The sequence below is a fragment of the Myxocyprinus asiaticus genome, chromosome 19 (genome assembly GCF_019703515.2).
Source record: "Myxocyprinus asiaticus isolate MX2 ecotype Aquarium Trade chromosome 19, UBuf_Myxa_2, whole genome shotgun sequence".
Taxonomy (NCBI): Eukaryota; Metazoa; Chordata; class Actinopteri; order Cypriniformes; family Catostomidae; genus Myxocyprinus; species Myxocyprinus asiaticus.
The window spans coordinates 44,049,347-44,067,488 of record NC_059362.1 but is presented as its reverse complement, the minus strand read 5'-3'; positions in this window follow the sequence as shown (position 1 = coordinate 44,067,488).

The window sequence follows — 18,142 nt, the reverse complement described above, 5'->3', positions numbered from 1 at the left end:
AACTACACGGCCATTACCTACACTACTGAGAAAATATATGCTAGATAGCTTTTAGTAAATAAAGAGCTTTTACAAATTGTATTTTAAGAATTCTCTAATTAGGAACGCATACGCTTCTAGCTAAATTGATTTTTTTCTTCTGCTATAGGAATATCTTTTTTACATCTACATTTTTACTTATTACTTGTTTTATTAACAATGCACAGAAGGGAATAAAAAGCTCTGGGCATGAGGAACTTTATATGGTGAGAGAGAGTTGTTGACACTGTGGCAGGAAATGAACACAATTCCAAGAAAATGCAGCTCTAAAGGCTATATAATCAACAATTGATGGTAAATTCTAAGAAGATACGTTCAATGCCGTATATAAAGAACATTCTCTTATGAATATTTTGCTATTAAAGTCATAACATGCTGTATATATATATATATATATATATATATACATATTTATATAGTTGACTAAGGTTTGACATGTTTGGAAGTGGCATTTAAGAAATATATTTTATTAATATTTTTTTATTTTTTATAAAATGGCTAATAGAAAAACGTTTTTAAATTATTTAAAAAAAACTCCTTTGTCTTGCAAATACTCATTTGATAGCTAACATTTTTTGCATTCTAAATACACATAATTAAATAACGTTTTTGCACTTTTTGCATAATTTGTGTGGAAAAAAATATTCTGCTCACAAGTCATATTATAAATTGTCTCATATTTATTCTCAAGCATGTTCTTCACTGATAGTTTTGTCCACTTGGTTAATAAGTACACTACCTTTGAAAAAAAAAAACATTTATCAGGGGCATAATTGTTTGGAAATGACGGCACAATAAATATTTAAATGGTTTATGTTTACTTCACTCTTTGTTTACATTATCAGAGTTTTAATAATTGTACATTTTATAAATGTTCATAGTTTTATACTGAAAGTCTGGGTCTGGGACAGGGCTAAAAAAGTAAAATCTATAAATACAAGGCATTTGAAAAGTATGAAAAATAAATTATGAAGGCCTGTTAAAAAGTTTCAGTCCCAGTTTATATTGGGTATTTTTAACTACTATGTACTATAACATCCAAATACATACAATACAATGTATTTATTGTGTAACTACTGCAGAAATGCTCACAAGATTCACATTTGCTGCTACTGAGGTTGAGGTTCGGGTAGGTTTAGAAGTAGGGGTAGGGGTAAGGGTTGGGCTAGGGTTAGGTTTAGCGTTAGTTAACAGTTTATCAACAGATGTAATTAAATGCAGGTACTTTAAATGTCAGTACAATGCAACAACGAGCTCTGTTGTAGCTCCTGTCTCTTTAAAACCCCCCTTTCCGAAAAGCCCAGTCTGCTCTGATTGGTCAACTGGCCCAGTCTGTTGTGATTGGTCAAGCGCTTAGAGCGTGTGTCGGAAATGTAACGCCCCTTACCATAACCGTGTTTTAGCTCCCGAGGCTTCCTGAGCAGCGCATTCCTGAGGCGGGCATTATGCAAATGTGTTATAGTGACGTAGCTATGTCACGGAAGTAATGGCTGGACTGCAAGCCAGCCATTTTAGGCAGTTCAGAAGCAGTGTTTTCTGTGGGAGAGTGTAACTCACTTTGGCATAGCCTTTGTGCTTTGTAACTTTGCAGACCTTTTACATGCACAAACAGCTATATTACACACTAAAGGAAAGATAAAATCCCAAAAAGCATAATAGGGCCTCTTTAATAAAGTTCAACCCCTGGGACATGAAACTGTCAGAAGTTGAAGAAACACCCATTTAAGCTATGGGGTTCTGAGAGGATGTAAGCATGTTTCAATGCGGTTGCTAGGGTGTTCTGAACAGTTGTTAGGTGGTTGCCAACTGACTATAAGTGTAAATAAAAAAGCTCACCCCCTAGTCTGTTATCCTGGTCTAGATATGGCCAAGGTCCCTCCTTCAATGTAAGTCTATGGGATTTTAACACCCATTTTATCAAAACTATGTCAGATTGCTTAGAAAATTAATAACAGCATCATTCATGTTTGTTGCAGCATAAATGACGGGGACGATTTAAGGACCAAAGTTTTAAGTACCAAAGTTTTGTATTTAAGTGTTAGGGGTTTGTTTAATCCTTAACCCTAAGTATGAGCAACATTAATTGTGATGCTTGTCTACACCAGCTGTTAAATTGGACAAAGGCATCATTAGACAGAAAAGTCTTTTGATGTGTTTCTGTCCAACAGCTGTAGAGAATCCCTGGTTCTTTTCAATAGGTTTAAAGATGAGCTCAACTCTACTATAGAAATGATCACCCCCCACCCCCCAGCACCTGCCCTCCATTACCGTCTTCAATCATATGTTTTCAGATGCAGCCCTATGACATACAATAACCCCAGCACACAGGGTACATGGAGTGAGGGGTATCCATCTCTAATGAGCCGAGGTGCTTGTTAAGCGGGCAGTTCTGGGTTTGTGCAGTAAGGCCAACAGGAAACAGACTAATGCCAAGCTCAATAGAAATACCTCATGTCGGAGGGTACAAAGACTTCTCTTAGGGTGCCTTTGCGCTTTTGTTTGGGTTTGTTTACTCTGTCTTGCTCTGTCTGCTGAGTGTTGGTGGTCCGCCCCTTGACGGCCCCCTGGGACAGTTTTACACTCACAAACATGGCTCAGAGAGATCTATTGTGATAAATGAGCAGGCAGACACTCACTGGTTAGGATGAGATGCTGAACGAACATTCGCAGGTATTTTGGGTTGTACCAAAGTCTTTCTAGCAAGTCAGTCCACTGTCGGCCATCTTTGGAACACTCTCAGGAGGCTATTTCCAGTCATGCCAGTGCAACTCCTATCTACTTGAAATGGAAAAGACAGAAACAGTTGGTCAAAATTATGATCAAAGGACATTTTTCAAATCAGCAGTCAAATCTGAAAACACTGGTATCATAAATTATGCTTCTTTACCTAAGATTACGCTAAAAAACACAATTTTCTCAGCTTGTATAGCTAACGCGCATGCACGTTGATGAGGTGATTGACAGGTGATGTCTGTATCTAAGAGGTGATTGGCTCTTTCACCTTTAAGGCAGGACTTCTTTTCTACATCCGTTGACCGTTGGCTGCCGTAGGGTGTTCCAGTTTCTCCCATTAATTTCAATAGAAGTGGCCTATCTCTGCTAAATAATCTCTGGTTGTACACTGAATGGCATTTCAGAAAAAGAATGAGATGTGTGTTAATGAAAAGTGATTTTGTGGGTGAGTTTGTGTGCAATAATTTATGTATGAGTGGGATTTTTAATAAAAGAGAGCATGATATTCGTTATTTACCTAATATTGCGTAACTGTTTCCTTATGTTCTTTTCATGTTTTTGATGCATTTTGAGGAATATAGAATCTGTGTATTTTTTGTGCAAGTGAGATTAGTAAAGAGCACTGTTGCATACGTCCCTTGTCTTCTGTCTTTATATTTATGAACATGTATTTTGCTAAAAGTATATTCCAAACAAACTATCAGACACAGGCCTGGATAATATAACACAAGGTACTGTAATACACATGTGGAATAATGTGCATTGATTAAAAACAGGTATAGTATTAAATATGATGCATAACATTAAAAATTATATAAAAAAAAACACAGCCTTGCAGATTTTCTTTTTTTATTATTATTATTGCATATTTGTATTGAATTGGTTTCTTGTGCATGGTAAAAAAAAAAAAAAAAAAAAAGCATTGCTACAGGAATGCTTTATGTGTTGTATTATCCTTGCAATAAAAATAGCAGTGAGGTTTGGCATTTCATTTGGCTACACTCATAGTAAAGTATATTGCATGTAAAGTGTCTTTTATGTGATATTTTACTACGAGCATAGTCCAAACAAATTGACGAACCTCTATTTTTAATGCCAGGATAATATAACAGTGATATACATATTAAATAATGAACATTAAGACAAAACACCCAATATATTATATAATATGAGGTATCAGCACATTACATAAATATTCTATAAAGAAAGACAGATAACTTCTATATGTAACGGTAGCCTCAAGAGGCGCTCTAGGAACTGACACTAGCCTTTAGCCACCTTGGTAGCACGTGCACCTCCCATGCCGGAGACCCCGGTTCAAATCTCGTTCAGAGCAGGACTGATTTCAATGGTGCCGTGACCCGGATGGGTGTGAGGTTTAGGGGGGTGAGTGTAACAGGAGCCAGCTGGTACACGATAGCTATGCGGTATGTGAAATCTCACTCTCCTTTCCTCAAGAGGCTGTAGCCTTTAGCCTCCTCGTTACCACGCCCATGCCGGAGACACCAGTTCGAATCCCGTTCGATGTGGGTCGAGCAGGACCAGCTGCATATATGTGACTTCTTACTCAATGTGACATTTGATAGAATGGCACAGTGAGTATTTAATTTTTTTTATTTTTTGCTTGATTATCTATTAATTTAACCAATTTCACTGTTGTGACTCTTTTCCATTATCACTGTTATTAATTTTAATGATTATATAATATGGTGGTCCCAGAAGTTATTTGTACGTGAAATCGTATTATCTGTTACTCTTGTTGTAACAATGAAAGCTGATACATAAATACTTTTCTACCATAAATATGGTTCAAATCATGGGCAATGTGCTTACAATACAAATACAGAACCAATTTCTCATTTTATTCAAAAATGTTCACAGTTAATTTCTACTCCACCTATTTTTTGTTGCTATAATTGTATTCTTTGCTGAAAAGAGAACATAAAAAGTGCCTTTTTGGTCCATATGAAGAGGACAGACAGAACTTGACCCATGCTTAAGAGAGCACACTGATAAGAGAGCTAAACACTTTAAAGGATTTGTGAACAACTCCATTAGCCGAGCCTGACCGATTGGACTCGATCTCACATGCATAGCACTCTAATGAGGTCTTCCTGTGCTATTGTGTCCCATAAATGCATCATTTGATTGCTGAAAATATTTCATGCCAATGTGAGAATTAAGAATGCGTTCGAGACTGACCTAAATTGGTACTGAGAATCTGTTATTCATAGAGACGCTGCTGTAATTGAGTTTGCCTCCTTAATAAGCGTTTTTAAAGAATGGGCTATTTCAGGAGCTATGTAAAGAGAGCTATGTAAAATATGTAACACAGACCTAAAGATAAATTGAATTCAGTAAATTTTCTCATTGTGCACTGATAACAGCACCTTTGTTGTATTGTGTTACTCTAAAAATTTTGAACAGCAAAAATACAGTATAACAGCATTGTTTTTATTTGAAAGAAAGACTGCACAAGCACACGTTTGTGTTTGTAAGTTTGTTATGTAATGTGATAAAACAAGAAATGTACTGTTCAAAATGAAGGGAAAAAAAGTATTGTGATAATTTGTGGTTGTGAAATGTTAGTGAAACATGTCCATAGTTAAAGTGCTGAACTCCACCTTTGGTTACTCTGCTAGGACACCTGTGTGAACTTGAGAGGAACTGACTTCATACTAGTGTCAGAAATTAATTTTTATTTTAGGGTGCAATATTTGCTCCTGGATTTGATTTTCAGGGGCATCTTTTTTTATTTTCTTACCATTTACAACAAACTCATCTGTTGCCTACAATTTAATCAATTCATTAATACAAACTCTCAAGATTGAGAATGTATTACCTCTTACCCTAAATAAATCGTCAAATCATATTTTTATGCCATAATATACATAACTATGACAATAATAAAATATTAAGAATTATATTAGATGTAAAATTACCATGACATCAGTTGATTAAAATTCATTGCAAAAAAAAAATGTAGTTCTGAGAAAAGCTCTAGCAGCATTGTAGCGCAGATGATGCTAGCGTTGATATTGTGATATTCAATGCAATGACATACATGCATTTTTTTGGTTATAATACTTTATGGACTTCTGTACAAACCTTCAAAGTCTAGCTGTCTATCAAAGCTATGATTGTAGGAGAGGAGAATTATGAGTGTGAGAGATCTGCCCACGTGATTTGCCAGCTTTCATGCTCTTAAGTCCCTCTCAAGAACACACACACTCATCAAACTCATTATAATGGCATTAAATGAATCCTCTCTAATTGTTTTCAAAGCATGACAATGAAACAGCCCTTGAGATCAAACCAACAAAAGAAGTACTTTTAGCTGAATTTGTCTGTACATCTATGTTTTTGAAATGTCCGTTGTTTGTTGAAAATACTAATATGTAGAGGTAGCCATTTATGGCTGGGCGATATGGCTTCAAAAATTATATCTCGATATTACTCAGCCTATTGATGATATTCAGTATATATATATCAATAATTATTTATTTGCTCTGAAATGGCTCAAAAGTGATTTTTTTTTTTAATCAGAGGAACCATAATTTCATGCATACAGCCATTGTAGTAAAGTTGATTCAATATTTTAAAGGGATTAAATAAAAATCTATTTAAAAATAAAAAAAGGCATGTTTCCCTACAGTTTTGAACTAAATGAACACAAGGGAGACCTTCATATTTTTATACAAAAAAAAAAACAATAATTTAATTGAACAAGGTGTGCAATAACTACTCCACTTATTTTTTTTAAATCCAGTTGAATATTGCATGATACTAAATTATTACCATGGGACCCAGACAAGTTTATTATGATAATACTGAATTATCATTATTATTTTGAGGATTAGATTTGTTTTATTTAAGTAATATATTTCTTTCCTATTTACTTCACCTTCAACTGGAGCTTTTATTTTGACACTTTACATGGAGATTTTATTTTGACACCGAAAGTGCAGTGTGTAGTTTACAATGCACCACTTCTGGTGACGCGCTGTTGTCCACTCCTTTTCTGTTATACTGTGCCGCCTTTGTAGATTTGTATAATAATTTGTATCAGTTACTAATGTTTGGAACTGCGCAAATGCTTGAACATTCAGGGCATGTGATCTGCTCTGCTCTAAAAGTGCTAAAAACACGCATGAGTCCCACGCGTGCACAGAGCAGACTGTCACACAAAAATAAATGCTAATGGGTTTTTGTTTTTTTTTTTTACTCTGGAGGTGCTGGAGGATTCTATATTATAACAGCAGAGGTGAAATAAAAACAATGACTGACACCTCATGGGGATTTGCTGTATCTAAATTTTTAATTATTGACAGTATTCATCCAGATTGTTTTTAGAACAAAACTGATCTAATGATATTGATGTTTCATTAAAGCAATATATGGCATGCTGCCAGGGGCATAGATTCTAGGGGGAAGGGGGGGAAGTAAACCCCCCATTACAAGCAAGTAAAACCCCCCATTATTTATACCATGATCAATGGATCCATGCTTAAATGCTTCACGCTGTAACCCCCCAATGTTCAAGCCAAATCTACACCCTTGCATGCTGCGGTTAATGAAAACAATAGCAAGTTACGGATAGTTGATTCCTCTGTCCTCCAAAAAAGCAACGATAATCTATTGATGACCCTCATGATGCATGTGTTTTTATCTTCATTGACACAATGTCTGTTCCTGTTTAGTTGAAACGATTTTCCAGGTTTGGAAAAGTCTGAAAAGTGGTGGAATGAACAACATTTTATGCTGCATGTTCATTTTATAAATTAGTTTTACCAAGAAAACAAACAAGTAAAGAAAACAAGGCTAAAATATTAAATGTGAAATGCTAACCAGCCAAGGTTAGAATGCTTTGGATGTGACCTCTGTGCTCCTGAAGGTCAGATACAAGACACCGGAGCCAATGAAGGACAGAGAGATTATTACAGCTAAACAATATCTGAGCGATCTATTCCTTTCAATGGTGTCACACAACATAATAGTTTGAAATTGGATAAGGACAAACTCCTTTACAATGTGTACATTGTGACATTGTATCATAAATATGTGATTCAAATCTATTTTCTGTTTCAATGACAGATTGGATCAGCTTTTGCTCTGAATGTAATCAATGCAGGATGTCAGATATATGATGAATTTCATAGTTTGTAACAGCCTTCAAGCTCTCTCAAAGGAAAATTGGGTGGCAGCCTTCGGATTAATAGCCTTCACAAACATTTCAATTGAGAATGCCAGTATCAGACGTCATGCCATACGTGAGCCAGTGTTTATCGCAAAACAAACCAAGACGGGATGATCAGGACTACCACATGAACTAGAGTCATCTTGTATCACTCTGAAGGGATTTATTTTACAGTAATGACTGGCTGACTACGGTTGGTTACCGTTTTTTAAAATATACCAACCGGATGATTTTTATCTCTTTCTGTTCAGTTAAAACTTCTCGAATGTGCTTTTTTCACAGAAGTAATTTACAATACAGTGTTTCCTGCATTACCGTTCAGCTGCACTGAAACACTGTTACTGAATCAGCATGACTATCAGCTACTAAATCAGCAGCACAAAACATACAGCACAACCAGTGGAGTGGATTTCCAAATGAATGGCTCCTATGAGTCGGTTCTTTTGAATACACTGCAAAATGTACAGCACGACCAGTGGAATCTGATTCCTCATGATGACTCTTATGAGTCGGTTCTTTTGAATCTATGCTGCAATCATACAGCGCCACCAGTGGAATCCGATTCTCTATGATGACTCTTATAAATTGGTTCCTTTGAATCAACAGTGCATCCGGAAAGTATTCACAGCGCTTCACTTTTTCCACATTTTGTTATGTTACAGCCTTATTCCAAAATGGATTAAATTCATTATTTTCCTCAAAATTCTACAAACAATACCCCATAATGACAACGTGAAAGAAATTTGTTTGAAATCTTTGCAAATTTATTAAAAATAAAAATGAAAAATATCGCATGTACATAAGTATTCACAGCCTTTGCCATGACACTCAAAATTGAGCTCAGGTACATCCTGTTTCCACTGATCATCCTTGAGATGTTTCTACAACTTGATTGGAGTCCACCTGTGGTAAATTCAGTTGATTGGACATGATTTGGAAAGGCACACACCTGTCTATATAAGGTCCCACAGTTAACAGTGCATGTCAGAGCACAAACCAAGCCATGAAGTCCAAGGAATTGTCTGTAGACCTCCGAGACAGGATTGTATCGAGGCACAGATCTGGGGAAGGGTACAGAAAAATGTCTGCAGCATTGAAGGTCCCAATGAGCACAGTGGCCTCCATCATCCGTAAATGGAAGAAGTTTGGAACCACCAGGACTCTTCCTAGAGCTGGCCGCCTGGCCAAACTGAGCGATCGGGGGAGAAGGGCCTTAGTCAGGGAGGTGACCAAGAACCCGATGGTCACTCTGACAGATCTCCAGCATTTCTCTGTGGAGAGAGGAGAACCTTCCAGAAGAACAACCATCTCAGCAGCACTCCACCAATCAGGCCTGTATGGTAGAGTGGCCAGACGGAAGCTACTCCTCAGTAAAAGGAACATGACAGCCCGCCTGGAGTTTGCCAAAAGGCACCTGAAGGACTTCCAGACCATGAGAAACAAAGATTGAACTCTTTGGCCTGAATGGCAAGCGACATGTCTGGAGGAAACCAGGCACCGCTCATCACCTGGCTAATATCATCCCTACAGTGAAGCATGGTGGTGGCAGCATCATGCTGTGGGGATGTTTTTCAGCAGCAGGAACTGGGAGACTAGTCAGGATCGAGGGAAAGATGAATGCAGCAATGTACAGAGACATCCTTGATGAAAACCTGCTCCAGAGCGCTCTGCACCTCAGACTGGGGCGAAGGTTCATCTTCCAACAGGACAACGACCCTAAGCACACAGCCAAGATAACAAAGGAGTGGCTACGGGACAACTCTGTGAATGTCCTTGAGTGGCCCAGCCAGAGCCCAGACTTGAACCCGATTGAACATCTCTGGAGAGATCTGAAAATGGCTGTGCACCGACACTCCCCATCCAACCTGATGGAGCTTGAGAGGTCCTGCAAAGAAGAATGGGAGAAACTGCCCAAAAATAGGTGTGCCAAGCTTGTAGCATCATACTCAAAAAGACTTGAGGCTGGAATTGGTGCCAAAGGTGCTTCAACAAAGTATTGAGCAAAGGCTGTGAATACTTATGTACATGTGATTTTTTTTATTTTTTTTTATTTTTATAAATTTGCAAAGATTTCAAACAAACTTCTTACACGTTGTCATTATGGGGTATTGTTTGTAGAATTTTGAGGAAAATAATAAATTTAATTCATTTTGGAATAAGGCTGTAACATAACAAAATGTGGAAAAAGTGAAGTGCTGTGAATACTTTCCGGATGCACTGTATGCCGCAAAATATACAGCACAACCAGTGGAGCCCGATTCCCAAATTAATTACTCCTATGAGTCGGATCTTTTGAATCAGTGCCACAATCATACAGCGCTGCCAGTGGAATCCGAATCCCCATGATGACTCTTATGAGTTGGTTCTTTTGAATCTATGCTGCAAAATGTACAGTACAACCAATGGAGCCCGATTCCCAAATGAATGACTCCTATGAGTCGGTTCTTTAGAATCTACTGTACACTGCAAAACATACAGCACATCAGTGGAGCCCGATCCCCAAATTAATGACTCCTATGAGTCAGGTTTTTTTTTATCTATGCCGCAAAACGTACAGCGCAACCAGTGGAATCCGATTCCTCATGTTGACTCTTATGAGTCGGTTCTTTTTAATTTATGGCAAAAAAAAGTACAGCACAACCAATGGAATGCAATTACCAAATGAGTACTCATATGAGTCTGTACTTTTAAATCTACGCCACAAAACATACAGTGTCACCAGTGGAATCAAATTCTCCTGCTTTCTATGTGCTTTCTAAAACAGGCTGCCTCCATTATGACAAAAGCTACTGTATTTTTTAGCTCAGTATTATGGCTTAAATGTGTACACTGATTAAAATGAGGTAAAGTAGCCTATAGATGCATGACAAATGCTCTCTGAAAATGTTTGACTCCCTCTTGTGTTGGAGGCTAACAGGAAAATGTGTTTATTATTAAAACCGTGTATGGCGGATCCTCACCCATGGCATCTCTATGCTAATGGTCAGGTAAGAGCCCTTGTGCTTTTATGGTACAGGGCACAACAGGCCGCCTGCCAACGTGGTATCTTGTTTTTAACTGAGTGCTTTCAATTCTCATCAATTTAGCCCAATTAAAGCGCTCAGCCTGCACGAAGAGCATTTTAGAGCCACGTTACAAACCCACTCTTTTCAATTAAGCTAAAAGACAAAGAACACGGTTTCACTGTTGCAAATAAATTGACTGGCATATCTGTGCCTGCTTCCAGTTTAATGTGAGCTCAGCACATTAAAAATGAAACATAATCTAATGCTGTAGCTTTTGGTCTAGGCAATGCTAGATGCAATAAAGATTCCTCATCTGCAAAACAATTTCAGCTTTTAATAAACAAAAGCTGTACTTTAGTCAGATGTTGTATGTGAATTGCATTTACACTGACAAAACATAGCTAAATAATGCACCATCGGCTAAAGAAAATACAAATCATCATATTACAAAAACATTTTTGGCAGCACTTTTTGAGAAAATTTTATGCAGCATGAGTTATTGAAAAATGAGTTTTTTCCTCACTATGCACAAATCTAATACAACCTCATTAACAATACTGATGAAAAAAACAAACACTTTATTTAAATAAAATAAATATCTTTAATATGTTTTTTTTTTCATATGATATTTGTTTTAAGTTCTAAGTTTCATTCCAGTACTGTTATTGTGAGCTGTAGTAATAAAGTATGCTTTTAATATGTCTGTTTGCATTGACCTTCAACATACAGTAGTCAAAAAAAAAACTGCAAAGAGGTATTGCATCAACAAATGCTCATGATAAAGCCGCAGGATCCATTGTCAGTCTGCCAAATTCATGATTTGCCAAAATCTAAAGTAAGTTTATATTGCAATTTGTGTCTCATTTGGTCCGTATTACTTGTGCAAACACACATCCTGACTAGCTTTAATAATAAAGGTAATTTACCTTTCCAAATGCTTAGATTTTCCTTGTTTGAATTTAATACTGATCCCTGGAATCAAGGCTAAATACCCTGTTGCCATTTAGTGACTTGTGTAAATCCGTACTCAAGTGAATCCATTTATTTCCATCATGATTTTTATGAAGCTGCAATTCTGTTGGAAAAGTTTGAGATTTTAAGTTGGACATTAAAAGAAAAGAAAAAAACAGAAACAATGTAGACTTAAAGGCAAGATCATGCAGATTTCTTTCAGTGATTTCACAGTACTTGCATAATGATGATGATAGTAAATACTTTACCTATAAACATTAAAAAAAAAACTTTCTTATAAAAGTGGTTGTCAATTTAACACACAAGAGAATGTACCAAAAATATTATGGATTTTATGTTGATGCTTCATTCCACCCCCTGTACCTCGTCCATTTTTTGGAGTTGTGCCCACACCTCTTTAGTATTCCTCACTCTATCTCATTTAAATAGTGTAACACACAGACACACACACACACACACATACACACATACACACAAAAGCCAAAATTGCAACAAAATAAATAAATAAATAAATGTTTAATGGTTTAAGTACCAAAAGTGTATAGGGTCATTAGAGACCCTAAGTATGTTATAGTGTCGCTTTTTTTTTTTTTTTTGCACTTCCATAAATCATATATTTATGATTATTTCATATCTACACTACCAGTCAAAAGTTTTGAAACACATGACTGAAATGTTTCTCATGATCTTAAAAATCTTTTGATCTGAAGGCGTATGTTTAAATGTTTGAAATTAGTTTTGTAGACAAAAATATAATTGTGCCAACATATTAATTTATTTCATTAAAAAAAAAAAATATTTAAAAAAAATTGAAATTGAAAATGAAATTGATGTCTTGGACCAAATAATAAAGAAAAGCAGCCAATAAGTGCCCAACATAGATGGGAACTCCTTCAATACTGTTTAAAAAGCATCCCAGGGTGATACCTCAAGAAGTTGGTTGAGAAAATGTCAAGAGTACATGTCTGCAAATTCTAGGCAAAGGATGACTACTTTGAAGATGCTAAAATATAACACAGTTTTTGTTTAGTCACAACATAATTCCCATAGTTCCATTTATGTTATTCCATAGTTTTGATGACTTTACTATTATTCTAAAATGTGAAAAAAATTATAATAAAGAATGAGTAAGTGATTCAAAACTTCCGGTAGTGTATATAAGTTTACTATTACATGATATCTATTTCTATGTTTATTACAAGACAAATAAATACTATATCACGTTGACTTCTTTAAGCAACAATGAATTATCTGTATCCCATATGTGTGTACACAGACATATTGTACATGCTCTTTCTTACTCAAGGTGGCGCTGTTGTTTCAGTGATTGACCTGATTTACATTTGACATTGCTATTGTATTTGATATGTGTAGATTATGTGTTATGTGTAGCTCAATATGTGTTTGACAGCCAGTTGCATCTCATGAAATTTCAGTGTGAAAGTAATAAATCCTGTTCTAGATTTGTCCTAATTTGTTGCATTATCCCTTTGATAAATAAAAAATAAAACATCAATATATATATATATATATATATATATATATATATATATAATTGCTAAATGTCTTGAAAGTATTTTGAAAATGTTACACTATCTGGGATTTTTGTAGGTCCATTTTTGAAAGATATATGTGTTGGGTCTCTAAAGCAATTAAGAAATAGGTCTATTTTTCATAAATATATAAATCCTATTTTTATGGTATTTAAGATAATGGGAATTTGAGGGGGAAAATGTGCTCAATTATCGTTAAATATTATGGCACAAAGCAAAAAAATCTTAATGGTCTTCAAATAGGCTTAATTTTCTTTAGGCAGGATATGGCCATTTATATGATTCAGTGGTTGACTATTATACTTTTGTGTGTGTAACGTACAGGTACATGTGATATTGACAAATAAATAGTTATTTTGTCCTGTAATTATCCTCTATTTCTAAACCCGAGACACATAAGCATGCAACCCCAGTGAGACAGTGACAATGGGCTGTGCTGCAGACTAAATGCATTTATGCTCCTCAGTAAGGAGCCTCATTATCTGTAAGCCTAATTCATTAAGGTTATGGTCTGCGGTGGTTTATGTGAGTGTTAAGGTTGTCCATTCAGGAGCCAATAAAACATGAAGAATAATTTACAGATTTCTCCACAAAAGATCAACTATTAACACATTTATATGTTTTAATTTCCTGTTATGGATTTTAAAATGCAGAATTGATATATTATGGACATTCAGTGATAATTAGAACATTTTATATAAAACAGTGACAGATTTGACTGAAACTGAAAAGTTCTCTTTGAGAAAAATCTTTGTTTTTTTTTTTATTTATTTTTTTTACAATGTTAAGCTGGTTTATATAAAAAATACATTCTAGCAGAGTGTAGCACTGTAGATTTCAGAAAATATGGTTTTATCTCAGTCACCTCTAAATAATTTGTTTTGTTTTTTAAGTGTTTTGTCCTCAATGTGATTCAATCTCAACAGAAATGTTGTGATCTGACTATTACAGGGTTAAGGCAATGTGGAAGCCATCAAGGGCTCTTTTGGCCAGCAGAGGACGCTGTTCTTCAAGGCGTTATGTTGGCTACTGCACTGCAGTGCTATGACAGCATGCAAGACCATTTCGTATAATCTTACCTGTTTTACTTAATAAAATTAAACTAACATCCATGCAGTAGTGACCATTGGATGACTGAGTTTCACAGTAAATGCTCTGAAACTTCTATTCATGTCTACTCATAAAACTCTGAATGGTGTTCATGAGTATAATAGAGTTATTGAGTAAAGAAGCTTATTAATAGAAAATACAGGCATCCGAAGTACCATACTCCACCACAATGGGTCAGTCAAACTATGAAATGGAATGCAGAATGGAACACTGTTATTCATAACGCAACACATAAACACAAACAGTGAAGTAACTTTTAATGAATTGAGAATCCAAATAAGTTTACACTCCTTTATATCCTTGGGCTACATCTTTTAATTGCTAGCACTGTGGTGCTACATTTTACACACAAAATAAATATTATCACTACATACATGTCAATTGGCTGATATCTTTTGGAGTGCTGAAATGTTGTAGTAGTTTGAGAAGAGAACATTATAGTAAACAAGTATATTTTTCACAGTTACTCACATATGCTAATCTGACAGGCTTCAAGAATAAATTAGGTGAACATTTCAAAGATATTATGCAAATTCAGGACCAAATTATTTGGGGTGTATTTTTATGGAGATTTAAATTGTGTATGGAAAACACTGAATAATAATTTAATAAATATAGCAGAAAACATTAAATACTTTCTACATTTAATAGGTTAGTTTAAGCATGAACTTGAAAATATTTATTTTTTTTTCTCCCATTTTGGCATGCCCAATTCCCAATGCGCTCTAGGTCCTCGTGGTGGCGTAGTGACTCGCCTCAATCCGGGTGGTGGAGAACGAATCTCAGTTGCCTCCGGGTCTGAGACCGTCAATCCGTGCATCTTATCACGTGGCTTGTTGTGCACCTTACCGCAGAGACCTAGTGCGTGTGGAGGCTTCACGTTATTCTCCAGGGCATCCACGCACAACTCACCACGTGCCCCACCGAGACCGAGAACCACATTATAGCGACCACGAGGAGGTTAACCCAACATGACTCTACCCTCCCTAGCAACCGGGCCAATTGGTTGCTTAGAAAACCTGACTGAAGAGAACTTGAAAATATTAAGTAAACTCTACATTTGTCCTCAATTTAAGCATGTAAAAATGCATGCTCTAGCTTATAAGTGAATATTATTATGATTGTTTATCTTTACAATGCATCATCAAGCATAAGTCCTAAAGTAGAAAATCTTGTCATATTTATTCACTAATTTGAGTACATTTCACTGGTAAATAAAATAAGTAAATTTGACTTAAAGTGATAGGTCACCCAAAAATGTAACTTCTCTGGTCATTTACTCACCCTTATGCCATCCCAGATGTGTATGACTTTCTTCTGAACACAAACAAAGATTTTTAGAAAAATATTTCTGCTCTGTAGGCCCATACAGTGCAAGTGAATGGGGGCTAGAACTTTGAAGTTCCAAAAAGCATATCAAGGCAGCATAAAATAATTAATACGACTCAAATAGTTAAATCAATGTCTTCTGAAGCGATATGATAGGTGTGGGTGAAAAACAGATACATTTTTACCATTATTCTCCACTTTAACTTTCACTTCCACATTCTTCTTCTTTTGATTTTGGTGATTCACAATCTTTGTGCGTATCGCCACCTACTGGACAGGGAGAATTTATAGTAAAAAAAGGACTTAAATATTGATCAGTTTTTCCACACACCTATCATATCACTTCAGAAGACATGGATTTAACCACTGGAGTTGTACGGATTACTTTTATGCTGCCTTTGTATGCTTTTTGGAACTTTAAAGTTCTGGTCACCATTCGCTTGCATTGTATGGACCAACAGAGCTGAGATATTCTTCTAAAAATCTTCATTTGTATTCAGCAGAAGAAAGAAAGTCATACACTCCTGGTATGACATGAGGGTGAGTACCGTAAATGATGAGAGAATTTTCATTTTTGGGTGAACTATCCCTTTAAGTAAAATTTACTTATTTTATTTACCACTGAAATGTACTTAAATTAGTGAATAAATATGACAAGGTTTTCAACTTTAGGATTTACTACATGATGACATGCACATAGCATGCAATAAACTTCTCTATGGAAGGCTCATGTGTGTCATGTGGTACATGATTGAACGTGTTTTTAGAGTAGAAAATATGAAATGTTCACATAAAATGTTCATTTAAATTGTACAAAGTTAATTTAAGTACCTTGTACATCAGATTTGTAAGTAATAGTTACTGTATTAACAGATTTTTTTATTTACTCACTTTAATCAATATTATGTCATAAAGTAGATTTTACTTAATTTTATACTATTAAAATGTTCTATTTTTTTGTTTTTGTTTTTTTGTGAACTATCCGATTACAAGTACATATGCCATCTCTATTGCTCCCTGGTAATAACTTACAGTGTAACGTATAATCACTGTCTGACTGGCTTTTTTGCTCTATAAGAAAGGATGTAGGCTTTTATGCCTGAACAATGTGGTTAGAGAGACTATAATCATCGTAAAACATGTTTTGACTTATATCATCTGGGCACTTGATCGTAACAAATCTGTTTTAAGAGACTGCACGTTGCAGCATTTCAATTTTTCAAGCGATCCATTTAATGTGTTTTCTATGGGCACATTTTGGTTTATTATATGGTGGGTTGAGTTAAATGATATATTTTGGAGTGTGTTTATCTGTCTCACTGTGTATGTGATTTCACAGACAATTACTTAAATGTTTGTGCATTGTGTGTCTGTGTGTGTCTGTGTTTGTGCGACAAGAGCCTCAATTAATGAACGAGCCACTAGGTTCATGGACTTAACGTGAAGACACACATGGTTCAAGAGGACATCAGAATCAGAATTTTTATTGCCAAGTGTGCTCACGTACACAAGGAATTTGTTTTGGTGATAGGAGAAACAAGTGCACACAGAACATTACAGTGAGACACTGAATATAAAACAAGGTAAGAGTATAAATAGACATACAAATAATAGGACATATAACAGAATGGCGTATGTACATGTGCAAGTGGTAATGTATGTGCAAGGTAGGGGTATGTTCAGTTATTTAAATATGTGAATTTACATATGTACATGAGATATGTATTTACATTATTGCACTATGGGGGAGTCCTGAGGCAGTTTAATTGTTCATGAGGAAAATGGCCTGAGGGTAAAAACTGCTCTTGTGCCTGGTTGTCTTGGCGCTGATTGCTCTGAAGCGCCGGCCAGAGGGCAACAGTTCAAAGAGGGAGTGGGCACAGGGTGTGTGGGGTCCAGAGTGATTCTACTTGCCCATTTCCTCACTCTGGAGACGTACTGGTCTTGGAGGGTGGGCAGGGGGGCACCAATAATCCTCTCAGCAGTCCTGATTGTCCATTGTAGTTTCCTTCTGTCTGATATGGTGGCTGAACCAAACCAGACAGTTATAGATGTACAAAGGACAGACTCAATGACGGCCGAGTAGAGCTGTGTCAACAGCTCCTGTGGCAGGTTGAACTTCCTCAGCTGGCGAAGGAAGTACAACCTCTGCTGAGCCTTCTTCACAATGGAGTCTATGTTGGTGTCCCACTTCAGGTCCTGAG